At 43.8% G+C, this 22,456-nt stretch overlaps 28 non-coding genes across 28 annotated transcripts; all 28 read left to right on the forward strand.

Moving 5' to 3' along the window:
* Window positions 1–812: 812 nt before the first annotated feature.
* On the forward strand, window positions 813–885 carry trnav-aac (transfer RNA valine (anticodon AAC)). The gene has a single exon. It is a non-coding gene; the product is annotated as a tRNA-Val (tRNA).
* A 294-nt stretch (window positions 886–1,179) lies between these two features.
* trnaq-uug (transfer RNA glutamine (anticodon UUG)) lies at window positions 1,180–1,251 on the forward strand. Its single transcript has one exon. It is a non-coding gene; the product is annotated as a tRNA-Gln (tRNA).
* Window positions 1,252–1,917: 666 nt separating this feature from the next.
* trnaq-uug (transfer RNA glutamine (anticodon UUG)) lies at window positions 1,918–1,989 on the forward strand. Its single transcript has one exon. It is a non-coding gene; the product is annotated as a tRNA-Gln (tRNA).
* A 936-nt stretch (window positions 1,990–2,925) lies between these two features.
* Window positions 2,926–2,997, forward strand: trnaq-uug (transfer RNA glutamine (anticodon UUG)). Its single transcript has one exon. It is a non-coding gene; the product is annotated as a tRNA-Gln (tRNA).
* A 300-nt stretch (window positions 2,998–3,297) lies between these two features.
* Window positions 3,298–3,370, forward strand: trnav-aac (transfer RNA valine (anticodon AAC)). Its single transcript has one exon. It is a non-coding gene; the product is annotated as a tRNA-Val (tRNA).
* Window positions 3,371–3,663: 293 nt separating this feature from the next.
* trnaq-uug (transfer RNA glutamine (anticodon UUG)) lies at window positions 3,664–3,735 on the forward strand. The gene has a single exon. It is a non-coding gene; the product is annotated as a tRNA-Gln (tRNA).
* Window positions 3,736–4,671: 936 nt separating this feature from the next.
* Window positions 4,672–4,743, forward strand: trnaq-uug (transfer RNA glutamine (anticodon UUG)). Its single transcript has one exon. It is a non-coding gene; the product is annotated as a tRNA-Gln (tRNA).
* A 300-nt stretch (window positions 4,744–5,043) lies between these two features.
* On the forward strand, window positions 5,044–5,116 carry trnav-aac (transfer RNA valine (anticodon AAC)). The gene has a single exon. It is a non-coding gene; the product is annotated as a tRNA-Val (tRNA).
* Window positions 5,117–5,409: 293 nt separating this feature from the next.
* Window positions 5,410–5,481, forward strand: trnaq-uug (transfer RNA glutamine (anticodon UUG)). The gene has a single exon. It is a non-coding gene; the product is annotated as a tRNA-Gln (tRNA).
* A 936-nt stretch (window positions 5,482–6,417) lies between these two features.
* trnaq-uug (transfer RNA glutamine (anticodon UUG)) lies at window positions 6,418–6,489 on the forward strand. Its single transcript has one exon. It is a non-coding gene; the product is annotated as a tRNA-Gln (tRNA).
* Window positions 6,490–6,789: 300 nt separating this feature from the next.
* On the forward strand, window positions 6,790–6,862 carry trnav-aac (transfer RNA valine (anticodon AAC)). The gene has a single exon. It is a non-coding gene; the product is annotated as a tRNA-Val (tRNA).
* Window positions 6,863–7,155: 293 nt separating this feature from the next.
* Window positions 7,156–7,227, forward strand: trnaq-uug (transfer RNA glutamine (anticodon UUG)). The gene has a single exon. It is a non-coding gene; the product is annotated as a tRNA-Gln (tRNA).
* Window positions 7,228–8,166: 939 nt separating this feature from the next.
* Window positions 8,167–8,238, forward strand: trnaq-uug (transfer RNA glutamine (anticodon UUG)). Its single transcript has one exon. It is a non-coding gene; the product is annotated as a tRNA-Gln (tRNA).
* An 854-nt stretch (window positions 8,239–9,092) lies between these two features.
* Window positions 9,093–9,165, forward strand: trnav-aac (transfer RNA valine (anticodon AAC)). Its single transcript has one exon. It is a non-coding gene; the product is annotated as a tRNA-Val (tRNA).
* Window positions 9,166–9,459: 294 nt separating this feature from the next.
* Window positions 9,460–9,531, forward strand: trnaq-uug (transfer RNA glutamine (anticodon UUG)). The gene has a single exon. It is a non-coding gene; the product is annotated as a tRNA-Gln (tRNA).
* Window positions 9,532–9,831: 300 nt separating this feature from the next.
* On the forward strand, window positions 9,832–9,904 carry trnav-aac (transfer RNA valine (anticodon AAC)). The gene has a single exon. It is a non-coding gene; the product is annotated as a tRNA-Val (tRNA).
* Window positions 9,905–10,198: 294 nt separating this feature from the next.
* Window positions 10,199–10,270, forward strand: trnaq-uug (transfer RNA glutamine (anticodon UUG)). The gene has a single exon. It is a non-coding gene; the product is annotated as a tRNA-Gln (tRNA).
* An 867-nt stretch (window positions 10,271–11,137) lies between these two features.
* Window positions 11,138–11,210, forward strand: trnav-aac (transfer RNA valine (anticodon AAC)). Its single transcript has one exon. It is a non-coding gene; the product is annotated as a tRNA-Val (tRNA).
* Window positions 11,211–11,505: 295 nt separating this feature from the next.
* trnaq-uug (transfer RNA glutamine (anticodon UUG)) lies at window positions 11,506–11,577 on the forward strand. Its single transcript has one exon. It is a non-coding gene; the product is annotated as a tRNA-Gln (tRNA).
* A 3,986-nt stretch (window positions 11,578–15,563) lies between these two features.
* trnaq-uug (transfer RNA glutamine (anticodon UUG)) lies at window positions 15,564–15,635 on the forward strand. Its single transcript has one exon. It is a non-coding gene; the product is annotated as a tRNA-Gln (tRNA).
* Window positions 15,636–15,935: 300 nt separating this feature from the next.
* Window positions 15,936–16,008, forward strand: trnav-aac (transfer RNA valine (anticodon AAC)). Its single transcript has one exon. It is a non-coding gene; the product is annotated as a tRNA-Val (tRNA).
* A 1,428-nt stretch (window positions 16,009–17,436) lies between these two features.
* trnaq-uug (transfer RNA glutamine (anticodon UUG)) lies at window positions 17,437–17,508 on the forward strand. The gene has a single exon. It is a non-coding gene; the product is annotated as a tRNA-Gln (tRNA).
* A 667-nt stretch (window positions 17,509–18,175) lies between these two features.
* Window positions 18,176–18,247, forward strand: trnaq-uug (transfer RNA glutamine (anticodon UUG)). Its single transcript has one exon. It is a non-coding gene; the product is annotated as a tRNA-Gln (tRNA).
* Window positions 18,248–19,557: 1,310 nt separating this feature from the next.
* On the forward strand, window positions 19,558–19,630 carry trnav-aac (transfer RNA valine (anticodon AAC)). The gene has a single exon. It is a non-coding gene; the product is annotated as a tRNA-Val (tRNA).
* Window positions 19,631–21,058: 1,428 nt separating this feature from the next.
* trnaq-uug (transfer RNA glutamine (anticodon UUG)) lies at window positions 21,059–21,130 on the forward strand. The gene has a single exon. It is a non-coding gene; the product is annotated as a tRNA-Gln (tRNA).
* Window positions 21,131–21,430: 300 nt separating this feature from the next.
* On the forward strand, window positions 21,431–21,503 carry trnav-aac (transfer RNA valine (anticodon AAC)). Its single transcript has one exon. It is a non-coding gene; the product is annotated as a tRNA-Val (tRNA).
* A 294-nt stretch (window positions 21,504–21,797) lies between these two features.
* Window positions 21,798–21,869, forward strand: trnaq-uug (transfer RNA glutamine (anticodon UUG)). The gene has a single exon. It is a non-coding gene; the product is annotated as a tRNA-Gln (tRNA).
* A 300-nt stretch (window positions 21,870–22,169) lies between these two features.
* trnav-aac (transfer RNA valine (anticodon AAC)) lies at window positions 22,170–22,242 on the forward strand. Its single transcript has one exon. It is a non-coding gene; the product is annotated as a tRNA-Val (tRNA).
* The last annotated feature ends 214 nt before the right edge of the window (window positions 22,243–22,456 follow it).

Consider the following 22,456-nt stretch of genomic DNA (forward strand, 5'->3'; position numbering starts at 1 on the left):
GTCACATTTGAGTGCATGATTGATCAAATCCAGTTGAGAGGATTTGCTGTATTACTAGTTGAACCTTTATGGTGTCTTCTTGAATATTCATTGGCGATGCTTCTATTTTTCCGTGCTCTCCCAGAGTAGTTTGTTAAAATCCCACTTCTGACACAATTTGTTGCCACTCCATAATCTCTTTCCCTCAGCCACAAAATTTGGGAAAACTTTGGACTCCGGAACACTCATCAGCAGCCACAGCGACAGTTTCTGTAGTGTAGCGGTTATCACATTCGCCTAACACGCGAAAGGTCCTCAGTTCGACACTGGGCGGAAACATTACTTTGTCCAGCTTTATTTATTTCATCCTTGTGTGAAGATGTATGACTGCCCGTTACTGATAGCAACATCAACATATTCATCATTTTGGATAGGAGGGTAGACTCATCTGCTATTCTTCTCATTCTGTCAAGACAACAGCAAATGTTCTGGACCATAGAAAGCGCATCCCGACCTGCCTCCTATGAGCTGTCCCTAGGCACCACTCCAGGGCTCTGTGAGAATGCATCTCCAGCAGATAATCTCTGTCGTAAAGCATTTGCATGACTGAGAGCGTACTTTGACTATGGATTTGCTGTATCACTAGTTGAACCTTTATGGTGTCTTCTTGAATATTCATTGGCGATGCTTCTATTTTTCCGTGCTCTCCCAGAGTATTTTGTTAAAATCCCACTTCTGACACAATTTTTTGCTACTCCAGAATCTCTTTCCCTCAGCCACAAAATTTGGGAATACTTTGGAGTCCGGAACACTCATCGGCAGCCACAGAGACAGTTTCCGTAGTGTAGCGGTTATCACATTCGCCTAACACGCGAAAGGTCCTCAGTTCGACACTGGGCGGAAACATTACTTTGTCCAGCTTTATTTATTTCATCCTTGAGTGAAGATGTATGACTGCCCGTTACTGATAGCAACATCAACATATTCATCATTTTGGATATGAGGGGAGACTCATCTGCTATTCTTCTCATTCTGTCAAGACAACAGCAAATGTTCTGGACCATAGAAAGCGCATCCCGACCTGCCTCCTAATAGCTGTCCCTAGGCACCACTCCAGGGCTCTGTGAGAATGCATCTCCAGCAGATAATCTCTGTCGTAAAGCATTTGCATGACTGAGAGCGTACTTTGACTATGGACAGGGTTCCATGGTGTAATGGTTAGCACTCTGGACTTTGAATCCAGTGATCAGAGTTCAAATCTCGGTGGAACCTTCAGGTATGTGAGTTCTGGAAAGAAGATCAGTTGAGTAGGCTAGTCAGTTGGCAAGTCATATTTGAGTGCATGATTGATCAAATCCAGTTGAGAGGATTTGCTGTATCGCTAGTTGAACCTTTATGGTGTCTTCTTGAATATTCATTGGCGATGCTTCTATTTTTCCGTGCTCTCCCAGAATAGTTTGTTAAAATCCCACTTCTGACACAATTTGTTGCCACTCCATAATCTCTTTCCCTCAGCCACAAAATTTGGGAATACTTTGGAGTCCGGAACACTCATCGGCAGCCACAGCGACAGTTTCTGTAGTGTAGCGGTTATCACATTCGCCTAACACGCGAACGGTCCTCAGTTCGACACTGGGCGGAAACATTACTTTGTCCAGCTTTATTTATTTCATCCTTGTGTGAAGATGTATGACTGCCCGTTACTGATAGCAACATCAACATATTCATCATTTTGGATAGGAGGGGAGACTCATCTGCTATTCTTCACATTCAATCAAGACAACAGCAAATGTTCTGGACCATAGAAAGCGCATCCCGACCTGCCTCCTATGAGCTGTCCCTAGGCACCACTCCAGGGCTCTATGAGAATGCATCTCCAACAGATAATCTCTGTCGTAAAGCATTTGCATGACTGAGAGCGTACTTTGACTGTGGAAGGGTTCCATGGTGTAATGGTTAGCACTCTGGACTTTGAATCCAGTGATCCGAGTTCAAATCTCGGTGGAACCTTCAGGTATGTGAGTTCTGGAAAGAAGATCAGTTGAGTAGGCTAGTCAGTTGGCAAGTCACATTTGAGTGCATGATTGATCAAATCCAGTTGAGAGGATTTGCTGTATCACTAGTTGAACCTTTATGGTGTCTTCTTGAATATTTATTGGCGATGCTTCTATTTTTCCGTGCTCTCCCAGAGTAGTTTGTTAAAATCCCACTTCTGACACAATTTTTTGCCATTCAATAATCTCTTTCCCTCAGCCACAAAATTTGGGAAAACTTTGGACTCCGGAACACTCATCAGCAGCCGCAGCGACAGTTTCCGTAGTGTAGCGGTTATCACATTCGCCTAACACGCGAAAGGTCCTCAGTTTGACACTGGGCGGAAACATTACTTGCTCCAGCTTTATTTATTTCATCCTTGTGTGAAGATGTATGACTGCCCGTTACTGATAGCAACATCAACATATTCATCATTTTGGATAGGAAGGGACTCATCTGCTATTCTTCACATTCTGTCAAGAAAACAGCAAATGTTCTGCACCATAGAAAGCGCATCCCGCCCTGCTTCCTATGAGCTGTCCCTAGGCACCACTCCGGAGCTCTGTGAGAATGCATCTCCAACAGATAATCTCTGTCGTAAAGTCATTTTTTGCAGCTTTTCAAGAGATTCTCTGATGCTGAGGTGTGAAACGGACTTTGGTGAACCCCCAGCTGCTGAGTGACAATGGCACCCTCCCCGTCAGGGAATCGAACCCTGTTCCTCCGCATGACAAACGGATTCTAACCTTTGACCAGCGAAGATTAAGAATACTTTGCTTGACTGTCGTGCCCATGCTGAGAATACAAACTGTAAGAGTATTACTGAAAAATTGACCAAAAAAATCCCTTTGCTATAAAACCTTTCGTTGTAAACCATTTGCATGACTGAGAGCGTACTTTGACTATGGACAGGGTTCCATGGTGTAATGGTTAGCACTCTGGACTTTGAATCCAGTGATTCGAGTTCAAATCTCGGTGGAACCTTCAGGTATGTGAGTTCTGGAAAGAAGATTAGTTGAGTAGGCTAGTCAGTTGGCAAGTCACATTTGAGTGCATGATTGATCAAATCCAGTTGAGAGGATTTGCTGTATCACTAGTTGAACCTTTATGGTGTCTTCTTGAATATTCATTGGCGATGCTTCTATTTTTCCGTGCTCTCCCAGAGTAGTTTGTTAAAATCCCACTTCTGACACAATTTGTTGCCACTCCATAATCTCTTTCCCTCAGCCACAAAATTTGGGAAAACTTTGGACTCCGGAACACTCATCGGCAGCCACAGCGACAGTTTCCGTAGTGTAGCGGTTATCACATTCGCCTAACACGCGAAAGGTCCTCAGTTCGACACTGGGCGGAAACATTACTTTGTCCAGCTTTATTTATTTCATCCTTGTGTGAAGATGTATGACTGCCCGTTACTGATAGCAACATCAACATATTCATCATTTTGGATAGGAGGGGAAACTCATCTGCTATTCTTCTCATTCTATCAAGACAACAGCAAATGTTCTGGACCATAGAAAGCGCATCCCGACCTGCCTCCTATGAGCTGTCCCTAGGCACCACTCCAGGGCTCTGTGAGAATGCATCTCCAACAGATAATCTCTGTCGTAAAGCATTTGCATGACTGAGAGCGTACTTTGACTGTGGAAGGGTTCCATGGTGTAATGGTTAGCACTCTGGACTTTGAATCCAGTGATCCGAGTTCAAATCTCGTTGGAACCTTCAGGTATGTGAGTTCTGGAAAGAAGATCAGTTGAGTAGGCTAGTCAGTTGGCAAGTCACATTTGAGTGCATGATTGATCAAATCCAGTTGAGAGGATTTGCTGTATCACTAGTTGAACCTTTATGGTGTCTTCTTGAATATTTATTGGCGATGCTTCTATTTTTCCGTGCTCTCCCAGAGTAGTTTGTTAAAATCCCACTTCTGACACAATTTTTTGCCATTCAATAATCTCTTTCCCTCAGCCACAAAATTTGGGAAAACTTTGGACTCCGGAACACTCATCAGCAGCCGCAGCGACAGTTTCCGTAGTGTAGCGGTTATCACATTCGCCTAACACGCGAAAGGTCCTCAGTTTGACACTGGGCGGAAACATTACTTGCTCCAGCTTTATTTATTTCATCCTTGTGTGAAGATGTATGACTGCCCGTTACTGATAGCAACATCAACATATTCATCATTTTGGATAGGAAGGGACTCATCTGCTATTCTTCAAATTCTGTCAAGAAAACAGCAAATGTTCTGCACCATAGAAAGCGCATCCCGCCCTGCTTCCTATGAGCTGTCCCTAGGCACCACTCCGGAGCTCTGTGAGAATGCATCTCCAACAGATAATCTCTGTCGTAAAGTCATTTTTTGCAGCTTTTCAAGAGATTCTCTGATGCTGAGGTGTGAAACGGACTTTGGTGAACCCCCAGCTGCTGAGTGACAATGGCACCCTCCCCGTCAGGGAATCGAACCCTGTTCCTCCGCATGACAGACGGATTCTAACCTTTGACCAGCGAAGATTAAGAATACTTTGCTTGACTGTCGTGCCCATGCTGAGAATACAAACTGTAAGAGTATTACTGAAAAATTGACCAAAAAAATCCCTTTGCTATAAAACCTTTCGTTGTAAACCATTTGCATGACTGAGAGCGTACTTTGACTATGGACGGGGTTCCATGGTGTAATGGTTAGCACTCTGGACTTTGAATCCAGTGATTTGAGTTCAAATCTCGGTGGAACCTTCAGGTATGTGAGTTCTGGAAAGAAGATCAGTTGAGTAGGCTAGTCAGTTGGCAAGTAACATTTGAGTGCATGATTGATCAAATCCAGTTGAGAGGATTTGCTGTATCACTAGTTGAACCTTTATGGTGTCTTCTTGAATATTCATTGGCGATGCTTCTATTTTTCCGTGCTCTCCCAGAGTAGTTTGTTAAAATCCCACTTCTGACACAATTTGTTGCCACTCCATAATCTCTTTCCCTCAGCCACAAAATTTGGGAAAACTTTGGACTCCGGAACACTCATCGGCAGCCACAGCGACAGTTTCCGTAGTGTAGCGGTTATCACATTCGCCTAACACGCGAAAGGTCCTCAGTTCGACACTGGGCGGAAACATTACTTTGTCCAGCTTTATTTATTTCATCCTTGTGTGAAGATGTATGACTGCCCGTTACTGATAGCAACATCAACATATTCATCATTTTGGATAGGAGGGGAGACTCATCTGCTATTCTTCACATTCTATCAAGACAACAGCAAATGTTCTGGACCATAGAAAGCGCATCCCGACCTGCCTCCTATGAGCTGTCCCTAGGCACCACTCCAGGGCTCTATGAGAATGCATCTCCAACAGATAATCTCTGTCGTAAAGCATTTGCATGACTGAGAGCGTACTTTGACTGTGGAAGGGTTCCATGGTGTAATGGTTAGCACTCTGGACTTTGAATCCAGTGATCCGAGTTCAAATCTCGGTGGAACCTTCAGGTATGTGAGTTCTGGAAAGAAGATCAGTTGAGTACGCTAGTCAGTTGGCAAGTCACATTTGAGTGCATGATTGATCAAATCCAGTTGAGAGGATTTGCTGTATCACTAGTTGAACCTTTATGGTGTCTTCTTGAATATTTATTGGCGATGCTTCTATTTTTCCGTGCTCTCCCAGAGTAGTTTGTTAAAATCCCACTTCTGACACAATTTTTTGCCATTCAATAATCTCTTTCCCTCAGCCACAAAATTTGGGAAAACTTTGGTCTCCGGAACACTCATCAGCAGCCGCAGCGACAGTTTCCGTAGTGTAGCGGTTATCACATTCGCCTAACACGCGAAAGGTCCTCAGTTTGACACTGGGCGGAAACATTACTTGCTCCAGCTTTATTTATTTCATCCTTGTGTGAAGATGTATGACTGCCCGTTACTGATAGCAACATCAACATATTCATCATTTTGGATAGGAAGGGACTCATCTGCTATTCTTCACATTCTGTCAAGAAAACAGCAAATGTTCTGCACCATAGAAAGCGCATCCCGCCCTGCTTCCTATGAGCTGTCCCTAGGCACCACTCCGGAGCTCTGTGAGAATGCATCTCCAACAGATAATCTCTGTCGTAAAGTCATTTTTTGCAGCTTTTCAAGAGATTCTCTGATGCTGAGGTGTGAAACGGACTTTGGTGAACCCCCAGCTGCTGAGTGACAATGGCACCCTCCCCGTCAGGGAATCGAACCCTGTTCCTCCGCATGACAGACGGATTCTAACCTTTGACCAGCGAAGATTAAGAATACTTTGCTTGACTGTCGTGCCCATGCTGAGAATACAAACTGTAAGAGTATTACTGAAAAATTGACCAAAAAAATCCCTTTGCTATAAAACCTTTCGTTGTAAACCATTTGCATGACTGAGAGCGTACTTTGACTATGGACGGGGTTCCATGGTGTAATGGTTAGCACTCTGGACTTTGAATCCAGTGATTTGAGTTCAAATCTCGGTGGAACCTTCAGGTATGTGAGTTCTGGAAAGAAGATCAGTTGAGTAGGCTAGTCAGTTGGCAAGTAACATTTGAGTGCATGATTGATCAAATCCAGTTGAGAGGATTTGCTGTATCACTAGTTGAACCTTTATGGTGTCTTCTTGAATATTCATTGGCGATGCTTCTATTTTTCCGTGCTCTCCCAGAGTAGTTTGTTAAAATCCCACTTCTGACACAATTTGTTGCCACTCCATAATCTCTTTCCCTCAGCCACAAAATTTGGGAAAACTTTGGACTCCGGAACACTCATCAGCAGCCACAGCGACAGTTTCCGTAGTGTAGCGGTTATCACATTCGCCTAACACGCGAAAGGTCCTCAGTTCGACACTGGGCGGAAACATTACTTTGTCCAGCTTTATTTATTTCATCCTTGTGTGAAGATGTATGACTGCCCGTTACTGATAGCAACATCAACATATTCATAATTTTGGATAGGAGGGGAGACTCATCTGCTATTCTTCTCATTCTATCAAGACAACAGCAAATGTTCTGGACCATAGAAAGCGCATCCCGACCTGCCTCCTAATAGCTGTCCCTAGGCACCACTCCAGGGCTCTGTGAGAATGCATCTCCAACAGATAATCTCTGTCGTAAAGCATTTGCATGACTGAGAGCGTACTTTGACTGTGGAAGGGTTCCATGGTGTAATGGTTAGCACTCTGGACTTTGAATCCAGTGATCCGAGTTCAAATCTCGGTGGAACCTTCAGGTATGTGAGTTCTGGAAAGAAGATCAGTTGAGTAGGCTAGTCGGTTGGCAAGTCACATTTGAGTGCATGATTGATCAAATCCAGTTGAGAGGATTTGCTGTATCACTAGTTGAACATTTATGGTGTCTTCTTGAATATTTATTGGCGATGCTTCTATTTTTCCGTGCTCTCCCAGAGTAGTTTGTTAAAATCCCACTTCTGACACAATTTTTTGCCACTCCATAATCTCTTTCCCTCAGCCACAAAATTTGGGAATACTTTGGACTCCGGAACACTCATCGGCAGCCACAGCGACAGTTTCCGTAGTGTAGCGGTTATCACATTCGCCTAACACGCGAGAGGTCCTCAGTTGGACACTGGGCGGAAACATTACTTTCTCCAGCTTTTTTTATTTCATCCTTGTGTGAAGATGTATGACTGCCCGTTACTGATAGCAACATCAACATATTCATCATTTTGGATAGGAGGGGAGACTCATCTGCTATTCTTCACATTCTATCAAGAAAACAGCAAATGTTCTGCACCATAGAAAGCGCATCCCGCCCTGCCTCCTATGAGCTGTCCCTAGGCACCACTCCGGAGCTCTGTGAGAATGCATCTCCAACAGATAATCTTTGTCGTAAAGTCATTTTTTGCAGCTTTTCAAGAGATTCTCTGATGCTGAGGTGTGAAACGGACTCTGGTGAACCCCCAGCTGCTGAGTGACAATGGCACCCTCCCCGTCAGGGAATTGAACCCTGTTCCTCCGCATGACAGACGGATTCTAACCTTTGACCAGCGAAGATTAAGAATACTTTGCTTGACTGTCGTGCCCATGCTGAGAATACAAACTGTAAGAGTATTACTGAAAAATTGACCAAAAAAAATCCCTTTGCTATAAAACCTTTCGTTGTAAACCATTTGCATGACTGAGAGCGTACTTTGACTGTGGACTGGGTTCCATGGTGTAATGCTTAGCACTCTGGACTTTGAATCCAGTGATCTGAGTTCAAATCTCAGTGGAACCTTCAGGTATGTGAATTTTGGAAAGAAGATCAGTTGAGTTGGCAAGTCACATTTGAGTGCATGATTGATCAAATCCAGTTGAGAGGATTTGCTGTATCGCTAGTTGAACATTTATGGTGTCTTTTTGAATATTCATTGGCGATGCTTCTATTTTTCCGTGCTCTCCCAGAGTAGTTTGTTAAAATCCCACTTCTGGCACAATTTGTTGCCACTCCATAATCTCTTTCCCTCAGCCACAAAATTTGGGAATACTTTGGACTCCAGAACACTCATCAGCAGCCACAGCGACAGTTTCCATAGTGTAGCGGTTATCACATTCGACTAACACGCGAAAGGTCCTCAGTTCGACACTGGGCGGAAACATTACTTTCTCCAGCTTTTTTATTTCATCCTTGTGTGAAGATGTATGACTGCCCGTTACTGATAGCAACATCAACATATTCATCATTTTGGATAGGAGGGGAGACTCATCTGCTATTCTTCTCATTCTGTCAAGACAACAGCAAATGTTCTGGACCATAGAAAGCGCATCCCGACCTGCCTCCTATGAGCTGTCCCTAGGCACCACTCCAGGGCTCTGTGAGAATGCATCTCCAGCAGATAATCTCTGTCGTAAAGCATTTGCATGACTGAGAGCGTACTTTGACTATGGATTTGCTGTATCACTAGTTGAACCTTTATGGTGTCTTCTTGAATATTCATTGGCGATGCTTCTATTTTTCCGTGCTCTCCCAGAGTATTTTGTTAAAATCCCACTTCTGACACAATTTTTTGCTACTCCAGAATCTCTTTCCCTCAGCCACAAAATTTGGGAATACTTTGGAGTCCGGAACACTCATCGGCAGCCACAGAGACAGTTTCCGTAGTGTAGCGGTTATCACATTCGCCTAACACGCGAAAGGTCCTCAGTTCGACACTGGGCGGAAACATTACTTTGTCCAGCTTTATTTATTTCATCCTTGAGTGAAGATGTATGACTGCCCGTTACTGATAGCAACATCAACATATTCATCATTTTGGATATGAGGGGAGACTCATCTGCTATTCTTCTCATTCTGTCAAGACAACAGCAAATGTTCTGGACCATAGAAAGCGCATCCCGACCTGCCTCCTAATAGCTGTCCCTAGGCACCACTCCAGGGCTCTGTGAGAATGCATCTCCAGCAGATAATCTCTGTCGTAAAGCATTTGCATGACTGAGAGCGTACTTTGACTATGGACAGGGTTCCATGGTGTAATGGTTAGCACTCTGGACTTTGAATCCAGTGATCAGAGTTCAAATCTCGGTGGAACCTTCAGGTATGTGAGTTCTGGAAAGAAGATCAGTTGAGTAGGCTAGTCAGTTGGCAAGTCATATTTGAGTGCATGATTGATCAAATCCAGTTGAGAGGATTTGCTGTATCGCTAGTTGAACCTTTATGGTGTCTTCTTGAATATTCATTGGCGATGCTTCTATTTTTCCGTGCTCTCCCAGAGTATTTTGTTAAAATCCCACTTCTGACACAATTTTTTGCTACTCCAGAATCTCTTTCCCTCAGCCACAAAATTTGGGAATACTTTGGAGTCCGGAACACTCATCGGCAGCCACAGAGACAGTTTCCGTAGTGTAGCGGTTATCACATTCGCCTAACACGCGAAAGGTCCTCAGTTCGACACTGGGCGGAAACATTACTTTGTCCAGCTTTATTTATTTCATCCTTGAGTGAAGATGTATGACTGCCCGTTACTGATAGCAACATCAACATATTCATCATTTTGGATATGAGGGGAGACTCATCTGCTATTCTTCTCATTCTGTCAAGACAACAGCAAATGTTCTGGACCATAGAAAGCGCATCCCGACCTGCCTCCTAATAGCTGTCCCTAGGCACCACTCCAGGGCTCTGTGAGAATGCATCTCCAGCAGATAATCTCTGTCGTAAAGCATTTGCATGACTGAGAGCGTACTTTGACTATGGACAGGGTTCCATGGTGTAATGGTTAGCACTCTGGACTTTGAATCCAGTGATCAGAGTTCAAATCTCGGTGGAACCTTCAGGTATGTGAGTTCTGGAAAGAAGATCAGTTGAGTAGGCTAGTCAGTTGGCAAGTCATATTTGAGTGCATGATTGATCAAATCCAGTTGAGAGGATTTGCTGTATCGCTAGTTGAACCTTTATGGTGTCTTCTTGAATATTCATTGGCGATGCTTCTATTTTTCCGTGCTCTCCCAGAATAGTTTGTTAAAATCCCACTTCTGACACAATTTGTTGCCACTCCATAATCTCTTTCCCTCAGCCACAAAATTTGGGAAAACTTTGGACTCCGGAACACTCATCAGCAGCCATAGCGACACTTTCCGTAGTGTAGCGGTTATCACATTCGCCTAACACGCGAAAGGTCCTCAGTTCAACACTGGGCAGAAACATTACTTTGTCCAGCTTTATTTATTTCATCCTTTTGTGAAGATGTATGACTGCCCGTTACTGATAGCAACATCAACATATTCATCATTTTGGATAGGAGGGTAGACTCATCTGCTATTCTTCTCATTCTGTCAAGACAACAGCAAATGTTCTGGACCATAGAAAGCGCATCCCGACCTGCCTCCTATGAGCTGTCCCTAGGCACCACTCCAGGGCTCTGTGAGAATGCATCTCCAGCAGATAATCTCTGTCGTAAAGCATTTGCATGACTGAGAGCGTACTTTGACTATGGATTTGCTGTATCACTAGTTGAACCTTTATGGTGTCTTCTTGAATATTCATTGGCGATGCTTCTATTTTTCCGTGCTCTCCCAGAGTATTTTGTTAAAATCCCACTTCTGACACAATTTTTTGCTACTCCAGAATCTCTTTCCCTCAGCCACAAAATTTGGGAATACTTTGGAGTCCGGAACACTCATCGGCAGCCACAGCGACAGTTTCCGTAGTGTAGCGGTTATCACATTCGCCTAACACGCGAAAGGTCCTCAGTTCGACACTGGGCGGAAACATTACTTTGTCCAGCTTTATTTATTTCATCCTTGAGTGAAGATGTATGACTGCCCGTTACTGATAGCAACATCAACATATTCATCATTTTGGATATGAGGGGAGACTCATCTGCTATTCTTCTCATTCTGTCAAGACAACAGCAAATGTTCTGGACCATAGAAAGCGCATCCCGACCTGCCTCCTAATAGCTGTCCCTAGGCACCACTCCAGGGCTCTGTGAGAATGCATCTCCAGCAGATAATCTCTGTCGTAAAGCATTTTTCATGACTGAGAGCGTACTTTGACTATGGACAGGGTTCCATGGTGTAATGGTTAGCACTCTGGACTTTGAATCCAGTGATCCGAGTTCATATCTCGGTGGAACCTTCAGGTATGTGAGTTCTGGAAAGAAGATCAGTTGAGTAGGCTAGTCGGTTGGCAAGTCACATTTGAGTGCATGATTGATCAAATCCAGTTGAGAGGATTTGCTGTATTACTAGTTGAACCTTTATGGTGTCTTCTTGAATATTCATTGGCGATGCTTCTATTTTTCCGTGCTCTCCCAGAGTAGTTTGTTAAAATCCCACTTCTGACACAATTTTTTGCCACTCCAGAATCTCTTTCCCTCAGCCACAAAATTTGGGAATACTTTGGACTCCGGAACACTCATCGGCAGCCACAGCGACAGTTTCAGTAGTGTAGCGGTTATCACATTTGCCTAACACGCGAAAGGTCCTCAGTTCGACACTGGGCGGAAACATTACTTTCTCCAGCCTTATTTATTTCATCCTTGTGTGAAGATGTATGACTGCCCGTTACTGATAGCAACATCAACATATTCATCATTTTGGATAGGAGGGGAGACTCATCTGCTATTCTTCTCATTCTGTCAAGACAACAGCAAATGTTCTGGACCATAGAAAGCGCATCCCGACCTGCCTCCTATGAGCTGTCCCTAGGCACCACTCCAGGGCTCTGTGAGAATGCATCTCCAGCAGATAATCTCTGTCGTAAAGCATTTGCATGGCTGAGAGCGTGCTTTGACTGTGGATGGGGTTCCATGGTGTAATGGTTAGCACTCTGGACTTTAAATCTAGTGATTTGAGTTCAAATCTCAGTGGACCCTTCAGGTATGTGAGTTCTGGTAAGAAGATCAGTTGAGTAGGCTAGTCGGTTGGCAAGTCACATTTGAGTGCATGATTGATCAAATCCAGTTGAGAGGATTTGCTGTATTACTAGTTGAACCTTTATGGTGTCTTCTTGAATATTCATTGGCGATGCTTCTATTTTTCCGTGCTCTCCCAGAGTAGTTTTTTAAAATCCCACTTCTGACGCAATTTGTTGCCACTCCATAATCTCTTTCCCTCAGCCACAAAATTTGGGAATACTTTGGACTCCGGAACACTCATCAGCAGCCACAGCAACAGTTTCTGTAGTGTAGCGGTTATCACATTCGCCTAACACGCGAAAGGTCCTCAGTTCGGCACTTGGCGGAAACATTACTTTCTCCAGCTTTATTTATTTCATCCTTGTGTGAAGATGTATGACCGCCCGTTACTGATAGCAACATCAACATATTCATCATTTTGGATAGGAGGGGAGACTCATCTGCTATTCTTCACATTCTATCAAGAAAACAGCAAATGTTCTGCACCATAGAAAGCGCATCCCGCCCTGCCTCCTATGAGCTGTCCCTAGGCACCACTCCGGAGCTCCGTGAGAATGCATCTCCAACAGATAATCTTTGTCGTAAAGTCATTTTTTGCAGCTTTTCAAGAGATTCTCTGATGCTGAGGTGTGAAACGGACTTTGGTGAACCCCCAGCTGCTGAGTGACAATGGCACCCTCCCCGTCAGGGAATCGAACCCTGTTCCTCCGCATGACGGACGGATTCTAACCTTTGACCAGCGAAGATTAAGAATACTTTGCTTGACTGTCGTGCCCATGCTGATGTAGCAGTCACAGTGCCGTGTGGATTAAGAGTTTTTCAAACTTTGACAAAACCAACATTCCTGTGGGGGATGTTTACGTATGTGGATATAAACCAGATCTTCATTTTCTTTCCACATAGGAAAAAGAGACAGAAACTGCCTAATTTACAACACCCTTAAGAGCTTTTGGGGAGTCGAACTCCAACAGACACTTGCCATTAAAATTGGAAAACTCGAATGAACAAAGAACTCACTCTTGGAAAAGTGGGACACTTACTATCTTATCTAGACCATAACTCGAAAGTTGACACTTTAACACCCCTCTTCACCATCAGACCGACCAGATGGCTATACATACGAACTGAGAAGACTCACTTGTAGTCAAATCTTAAACTATATTAAATGTGTTTGATAACCGTGTACAATTTCTTTCAGGTTTCCAGCTTGATCACAAGACGCATATAGAGACAATTTGTACGATTCTGGCTTAAATATTGACAAAGAACTGATTTTGGTGGAAAATGCCCAACCTGCCTGATGGAACCACATTGCCCCCTAGTGGTCTGCAGTGTTGATTAGTTGAACATATAAAGGACTCAGTAAAATGGACAATTATGCAGCTAGTAACTTCTAACGATGTCCCTTCGGTATCTATTTGGTATTCGTTTAGTGTCCCCATTGTTAACACAGAAATTAGCATTGTGTAATTCACAATTCATATGTCACGATTTCATAGATATTCACCTGAATTTTGAAAGTCATAATTGTCTTTATCATGTGTGTTATTTTGATGTCTTTATATTACAAGTCTATGTTATATCTTTAATCTGCATATCTTAACAAGATGTGGTGTTTTCAGAATCACCGAGACAAATGTTCTGAGATGGGAGTAATGGAGAAATAAGAGTTTTCTTTGTCTCATCCAGAAATCCCCCTAGCACAGATCACCTTACAGAGACATGCACACAGTTCAAGCATGTCATTGGCTGAAAAAGTAGTGTAAGCCCCGCCTCCGAGAGTCAAAACCCGGAACAGCGGAAAACACAGGCTCTCTTGCTTCTTCTTGTGCTCGTTTGCTGGCTCGCTTCAGGCGCTCTTGCCCTCTTGCCTTCTTGTGCTCTGGATCTTGTTCCAGAAGGGCTCCAACCCAGAGTTTCAGAAGGAGATTTGAGCAGAAAACAGCTGCTCATAGACTTTTAGAGATGGTTTAAGCAGAAGAGAAGAGCTCGCCGGAGTTTGGGAGTTTTTCCCATAATCTCAGGAGAGAGCGGAAGGACGTGTGGATAACGATGCAGCGGACGACCGGAGGAGACCCTCCAGAACCCAGTGAGACCCCGGAGACGAGAAAGAAAGACCCGAACAAAGAAACAGATTGAAATACTCTGAAGATGCACGTTTTACGTGTTTGTGTTCGTCCCTCGCCATCCACGTCCTAACCAACCTGTTTCACGCCATCATCACCTTTTCCTACCAAGAAAGCCAACTCCAAGCAACCTTTTATTAATCTTCTGTGAACTTAAGTTCACTTCATCAGAGAAAGCAGCAACGGACCAACTCTGACACAACGATGGATTTGATCATCCCACAGTAAAGCCCTCGACATCATCGTCCCCGTTTCCCGGTGAAAGAAGCAACTGAGAAGTCCGCTAAAGTCAGCCACCACAGCCAGGAAGGCCCAGAGAGCGGAAGAGAAATCCCCTCGGACCCGCGTGGCCGCTACCATTGGTCCGAAACGACTGAACAGAACTTCAGCACAGTAAGACCGACCCGTTTTCACCTTAAAGTGGGTTTGATGGATGTCTCGAGGCTTTCACAGAATGATAAATTAATCCGAAATGTCAGTACAGTATTTAGATTCAAATAGTCAGCCAACCCAAACTATTTGAATAAATCCAGTATTTTCCCATTCCCCATATTTTATTTTATATTCACTAAGTGTTTTATATAATCACCCATATTCAATGCATCTCCTGTTTGTTTAAAGGTTCATGTCTAAGATCATATCATTGTAATAAACAGCTCATATATCTATATATATGTTATAATCACAGATTGTGTCGTATGCTTTCTTTACGTAATGTCTGTCCAACCAAACGAGAACTTCACGAAAGTAGCGAGATATGAGACTGAATATTAATTGAATATTAATTTAACACCAGGATCGTAAGATTTCGAACAGTTTTCCGACCTGACTGTGACTTAAAATTAAGTCAAAACCTAGGTTGGTGGTGCCCCCTAAATTCGAGGTAAGGTTTATTTGAGACTGTAAGAACATCTCATAAATCCTTATATTTAATAGGTATATAAATACCCGGTAACGCTACACTGAGAATACAAACTGTAAGAGTATTACTGAAAAATTGACCAAAAAAATCCCTTTGCTATAAAACCTTTCGTTGTAAAGCATTTGCATGACTGAGAGCGTACTTTGACTGTGGACGGGGTTCCATGGTGTAATGGTTAGCACTCTGGACTTTGAATCCAGTGATCCGAGTTCAAATCTCGGTGGAACCTTCAAGTATGTGAGTTCTGGAAAGAAGATCAGTTGAGTAGGCTAGTCGGTGGGCAAGTCACATTTGAGTGCATGATTGATCAAATCCAGTTGAGAGGATTTGCTGTATTACTAGTTGAACCTTTATGGTGTCTTCTTGAATATTCATTGGCGATGCTTCTATTTTTCCGTGCTCTCCCAGAGTAGTTTGTTAAAATCCCACTTCTGACACAATTTGTTGCCACTCCATAATCTCTTTCCCTCAGCCACAAAATTTGGGAATACTTTGGACTCCGGAACACTCATCGGCAGCCACAGCGACAGTTTCCGTAGTGTAGCGGTTATCACATTCGCCTAACACGCGAAAGGTCCTCAGTTCGACACTGGGCGGAAACATTACTTTCTCCAGCTTTTTTTATTTCATCCTTGTGTGAAGATGTATGACTGCCCGTTACTGATAGCAACATCAACATATTCATCATTTTGGATAGGAGGGGAGACTCATCTGCTATTCTTCTCATTCTGTCAAGACAACAGCAAATGTTCTGGACCATAGAAAGCGCATCCCGACCTGCCTCCTATGAGCTGTCCCTAGGCACCACTCCAGGGCTCTGTGAGAATGCATCTCCAGCAGATAATCTCTGTCGTAAAGCATTTGCATGACTGAGAGCGTACTTTGACTATGAATTTGCTGTATCACTAGTTGAACCTTTATGGTGTCTTCTTGAATATTCATTGGCGATGCTTCTATTTTTCCGTGCTCTCCCAGAGTAGTTTGTTAAAATCCCACTTCTGACACAATTTTTTGCCACTCCAGAATCTCTTTCCCTCAGCCACAAAATTTGGGAATACTTTGGAGTCCGGAACACTCATCGGCAGCCACAGCGACAGTTTCCGTAGTGTAGCGGTTATCACATTCGCCTAACACGCTAAAGGTCCTCAGTTCGACACTGGGCGGAAACATTACTTTCTCCAGCTTTATTTATTTCATCCTTGTGTGAAGATGTATGACTGCCCGTTACTGATAGCAACATCAACATATTCATCATTTTGGATAGGAGGGTAGACTCATCTGCTATTCTTCTCATTCTGTCAAGACAACAGCAAATGTTCTGGACCATAGAAAGCGCATCCCGACCTGCCTCCTATGAGCTGTCCCTAGGCACCACTCCAGGGCTCTGTGAGAATGCATCTCCAGCAGATAATCTCTGTCGTAAAGCATTTGCATGACTGAGAGCGTACTTTGACCATGGATTTGCTGTATCACTAGTTGAACCTTTATGGTGTCTTCTTGAATATTCATTCGCGATGCTTCTATTTTTCCGTGCTCTCCCAGAGTAGTTTGTTAAAATCCCACTTCTGACACAATTTGTTGCCACTCCATAATCTCTTTCCCTCAGCCACAAAATTTGGGAAAACTTTGGACTCCGGAACACTCATAAGCAGCCACAGAGACAGTTTCCGTAGTGTAGTGGTTATCACATTCGCCTAACACGCGAAAGGTCCTCATTTCGACACTGGGCGGAAACATTACTTTGTCCAGCTTTATTTATTTCATCCTTGAGTGAAGATGTATGACTGCCCGTTACTGATAGCAACATCAACATATTCATCATTTTGGATAGGAGGGGAGACTCATCTGCTATTCTTCACATTCTATCAAGAAAACAGCAAATGTTCTGCACCATAGAAAGCGCATCCCGCCCTGCCTCCTATGAGCTGTCCCTAGGCACCACTCCGGAGCTCTGTGAGAATGCATCTCCAGCAGATAATCTCTGTCGTAAAGCATTTGCATGACTGAGAGTGTACTTTGACTGTGGACAGGGTTCCATGGTGTAATGGTTAGCACTCTGGACTTTGAATCCAGTGATCCGAGTTCAAATCTCAGTGGAACCTTCAGGTATGTGAGTTCTCGAAAGAAGATCAGATGAGTAGGCTAGTAAGTTGGCAAGTCACATTTGAGTGCATGATTGATCAAATCCAGTTGAGAGGATTTGCTGCATCGCTAGTTGAACATTTATGGTGTCTTCTTGAATATTCATTGGCGATGCTTCTATTTTTCCGTGCTCTCCCAGAGTAGTTTGTTAAAATCCCACTTCTGACACAATTTGTTGCCACTCCATAATCTCTTTCCCTCAGCCACAAAATTTGGGAAAACTTTGGACTCCGGAACACTCATCAGCAGCCGCAGAGACAGTTTCCGTAGTGTAGCGGTTATCACATTCGCCTAACACGCAAAAGGTCCTCAGTTCGACACTGGGCGGAAACATTACTTTCTCCAGCTTTATTTATTTCATCCTTGAGTGAAGATGTATGACTGCCCGTTACTGATAGCAACATCAACATATTCATCATTTTGGATAGGAGGGGAGACTCATCTGCTATTCTTCACATTCTATCAAGAAAACAGCAAATGTTCTGCACCATAGAAAGCGCATCCCGCCCTGCCTCCTATGAGCTGTCCCTAGGCACCACTCCGGAGCTCTGTGAGAATGCATCTCCAGCAGATAATCTCTGTCGTAAAGCATTTGCATGACTGAGAGTGTACTTTGACTGTGGACAGGGTTCCATGGTGTAATGGTTAGCACTCTGGACTTTGAATCCAGTGATCCGAGTTCAAATCTCAGTGGAACCTTCAGGTATGTGAGTTCTCGAAAGAAGATCAGATGAGTAGGCTAGTAAGTTGGCAAGTCACATTTGAGTGCATGATTGATCAAATCCAGTTGAGAGGATTTGCTGCATCGCTAGTTGAACATTTATGGTGTCTTCTTGAATATTCATTGGCGATGCTTCTATTTTTCCGTGCTCTCCCAGAGTAGTTTGTTAAAATCCCACTTCTGACACAATTTGTTGCCACTCCATAATCTCTTTCCCTCAGCCACAAAATTTGGGAATACTTTGGACTCCGGAACACTCATCGGCAGCCACAGCGACAGTTTCCATAGTGTAGCGGTTATCACATTCGCCTAACACGCGAAAGGTCCTCAGTTCGACACTGGGCGGAAACATTACTTTCTCCAGCTTTTTTTATTTCATCCTTGTGTGAAGATGTATGACTGCCCGTTACTGATAGCAACATCAACATATTCATCATTTTGGATAGGAGGGGAGACTCATCTGCTATTCTTCACATTCTATCAAGAAAACAGCAAATGTTCTGCACCATAGAAAGCGCATCCCGCCCTGCCTCCTATGAGCTGTCCCTAGGCACCACTCCGGAGCTCTGTGAGAATGCATCTCCAACAGATAATCTTTGTCGTAAAGTCATTTTTTGCAGCTTTTCAAGAGATTCTCTGATGCTGAGGTGTGAAACGGACTTTGGTGAACCCCCAGCTGCTGAGTGACAATGGCACCCTCCCCGTCAGGGAATCGAACCCTGTTCCTCCGCATGACAGACGGATTCTAACCTTTGACCAGCGAAGATTAAGAATACTTTGCTTGACTGTCGTGCCCATGCTGAGAATACAAACTGTAAGAGTATTACTGAAAAATTGACCAAAAAAATCCCTTTGCTATAAAACCTTTCGTTGTAAAGCATTTGCATGACTGAGAGCGTACTTTGACTGTGGACGGGGTTCCATGGTGTAATGGTTAGCACTCTGGACTTTAAATCCAGTGATTTGAGTTCAAATCTCAGTGGAACCTTCAGGTATGTGAGTTCTGGAAAGAAGATCAGTTGAGTAGGCTAGTCGGTTGGCAAGTCACATTTGAGTGCATGATTGATCAAATCCAGTTGAGAGGATTTGCTGTATTACTAGTTGAACCTTTATGGTGTCTTCTTGAATATTCATTGGCGATGCTTCTATTTTTCCGTGCTCTCCCAGAGTAGTTTGTTAAAATCCCACTTCTGACACAATTTGTTGCCACTCCATAATCTCTTTCCCTCAGCCACAAAATTTGGGAATACTTTGGACTCCGGAACACTCATCGGCAGCCACAGCGACAGTTTCCGTAGTGTAGCGGTTATCACATTCGCCTAACACGCGAAAGGTCCTCAGTTCGACACTGGGCGGAAACATTACTTTCTCCAGCTTTTTTTATTTCATCCTTGTGTGAAGATGTATGACTGCCCGTTACTGATAGCAACATCAACATATTCATCATTTTGGATAGGAGGGGAGACTCATCTGCTATTCTTCTCATTCTGTCAAGACAACAGCAAATGTTCTGGACCATAGAAAGCGCATCCCGACCTGCCTCCTATGAGCTGTCCCTAGGCACCACTCCAGGGCTCTGTGAGAATGCATCTCCAGCAGATAATCTCTGTCGTAAAGCATTTGCATGACTGAGAGCGTACTTTGACTATGAATTTGCTGTATCACTAGTTGAACCTTTATGGTGTCTTCTTGAATATTCATTGGCGATGCTTCTATTTTTCCGTGCTCTCCCAGAGTATTTTGTTAAAATCCCACTTCTGACACAATTTTTTGCCACTCCAGAATCTCTTTCCCTCAGCCACAAAATTTGGGAATACTTTGGAGTCCGGAACACTCATCGGCAGCCACAGCGACAGTTTCCGTAGTGTAGCGGTTATCACATTCGCCTAACACGCTAAAGGTCCTCAGTTCGACACTGGGCGGAAACATTACTTTCTCCAGCTTTATTTATTTCATCCTTGTGTGAAGATGTATGACTGCCCGTTACTGATAGCAACATCAACATATTCATCATTTTGGATAGGAGGGTAGACTCATCTGCTATTCTTCTCATTCTGTCAAGACAACAGCAAATGTTCTGGACCATAGAAAGCGCATCCCGACCTGCCTCCTATGAGCTGTCCCTAGGCACCACTCCAGGGCTCTGTGAGAATGCATCTCCAGCAGATAATCTCTGTCGTAAAGCATTTGCATGACTGAGAGCGTACTTTGACCATGGATTTGCTGTATCACTAGTTGAACCTTTATGGTGTCTTCTTGAATATTCATTCGCGATGCTTCTATTTTTCCGTGCTCTCCCAGAGTAGTTTGTTAAAATCCCACTTCTGACACAATTTGTTGCCACTCCATAATCTCTTTCCCTCAGCCACAAAATTTGGGAAAACTTTGGACTCCGGAACACTCATAAGCAGCCACAGAGACAGTTTCCGTAGTGTAGTGGTTATCACATTCGCCTAACACGCGAAAGGTCCTCATTTCGACACTGGGCGGAAACATTACTTTGTCCAGCTTTATTTATTTCATCCTTGAGTGAAGATGTATGACTGCCCGTTACTGATAGCAACATCAACATATTCATCATTTTGGATAGGAGGGGAGACTCATCTGCTATTCTTCACATTCTATCAAGAAAACAGCAAATGTTCTGCACCATAGAAAGCGCATCCCGCCCTGCCTCCTATGAGCTGTCCCTAGGCACCACTCCGGAGCTCTGTGAGAATGCATCTCCAGCAGATAATCTCTGTCGTAAAGCATTTGCATGACTGAGAGTGTACTTTGACTGTGGACAGGGTTCCATGGTGTAATGGTTAGCACTCTGGACTTTGAATCCAGTGATCCGAGTTCAAATCTCAGTGGAACCTTCAGGTATGTGAGTTCTCGAAAGAAGATCAGATGAGTAGGCTAGTAAGTTGGCAAGTCACATTTGAGTGCATGATTGATCAAATCCAGTTGAGAGGATTTGCTGTATCGCTAGTTGAACATTTATGGTGTCTTCTTGAATATTCATTGGCGATGCTTCTATTTTTCCGTGCTCTCCCAGAGTAGTTTGTTAAAATCCCACTTCTGACACAATTTGTTGCCACTCCATAATCTCTTTCCCTCAGCCACAAAATTTGGGAAAACTTTGGACTCCGGAACACTCATAAGCAGCCACAGAGACAGTTTCCGTAGTGTAGTGGTTATCACATTCGCCTAACACGCGAAAGGTCCTCAGTTCGACACTGGGCGGAAACATTACTTTCTCCAGCTTTATTTATTTCATCCTTGAGTGAAGATGTATGACTGCCCGTTACTGATAGCAACATCAACATATTCATCATTTTGGATAGGAGGGGAGACTCATCTGCTATTCTTCACATTCTATCAAGAAAACAGCAAATGTTCTGCACCATAGAAAGCGCATCCCGCCCTGCCTCCTATGAGCTGTCCCTAGGCACCACTCCGGAGCTCTGTGAGAATGCATCTCCAGCAGATAATCTCTGTCGTAAAGCATTTGCATGACTGAGAGTGTACTTTGACTGTGGACAGGGTTCCATGGTGTAATGGTTAGCACTCTGGACTTTGAATCCAGTGATCCGAGTTCAAATCTCAGTGGAACCTTCAGGTATGTGAGTTCTCGAAAGAAGATCAGATGAGTAGGCTAGTAAGTTGGCAAGTCACATTTGAGTGCATGATTGATCAAATCCAGTTGAGAGGATTTGCTGCATCGCTAGTTGAACATTTATGGTGTCTTCTTGAATATTCATTGGCGATGCTTCTATTTTTCCGTGCTCTCCCAGAGTAGTTTGTTAAAATCCCACTTCTGACACAATTTGTTGCCACTCCATAATCTCTTTCCCTCAGCCACAAAATTTGGGAATACTTTGGACTCCGGAACACTCATCGGCAGCCACAGCGACAGTTTCCATAGTGTAGCGGTTATCACATTCGCCTAACACGCGAAAGGTCCTCAGTTCGACACTGGGTGGAAACATTACTTTCTCCAGCTTTTTTTATTTCATCCTTGTGTGAAGATGTATGACTGCCCGTTACTGATAGCAACATCAACATATTCATCATTTTGGATAGGAGGGGAGACTCATCTGCTATTCTTCACATTCTATCAAGAAAACAGCAAATGTTCTGCACCATAGAAAGCGCATCCCGCCCTGCCTCCTATGAGCTGTCCCTAGGCACCACTCCGGAGC

Source organism: Odontesthes bonariensis, chromosome 6 (genome assembly GCF_027942865.1).
Source record: "Odontesthes bonariensis isolate fOdoBon6 chromosome 6, fOdoBon6.hap1, whole genome shotgun sequence".
In the NCBI taxonomy this organism is placed as follows: domain Eukaryota; kingdom Metazoa; phylum Chordata; class Actinopteri; order Atheriniformes; family Atherinopsidae; genus Odontesthes; species Odontesthes bonariensis.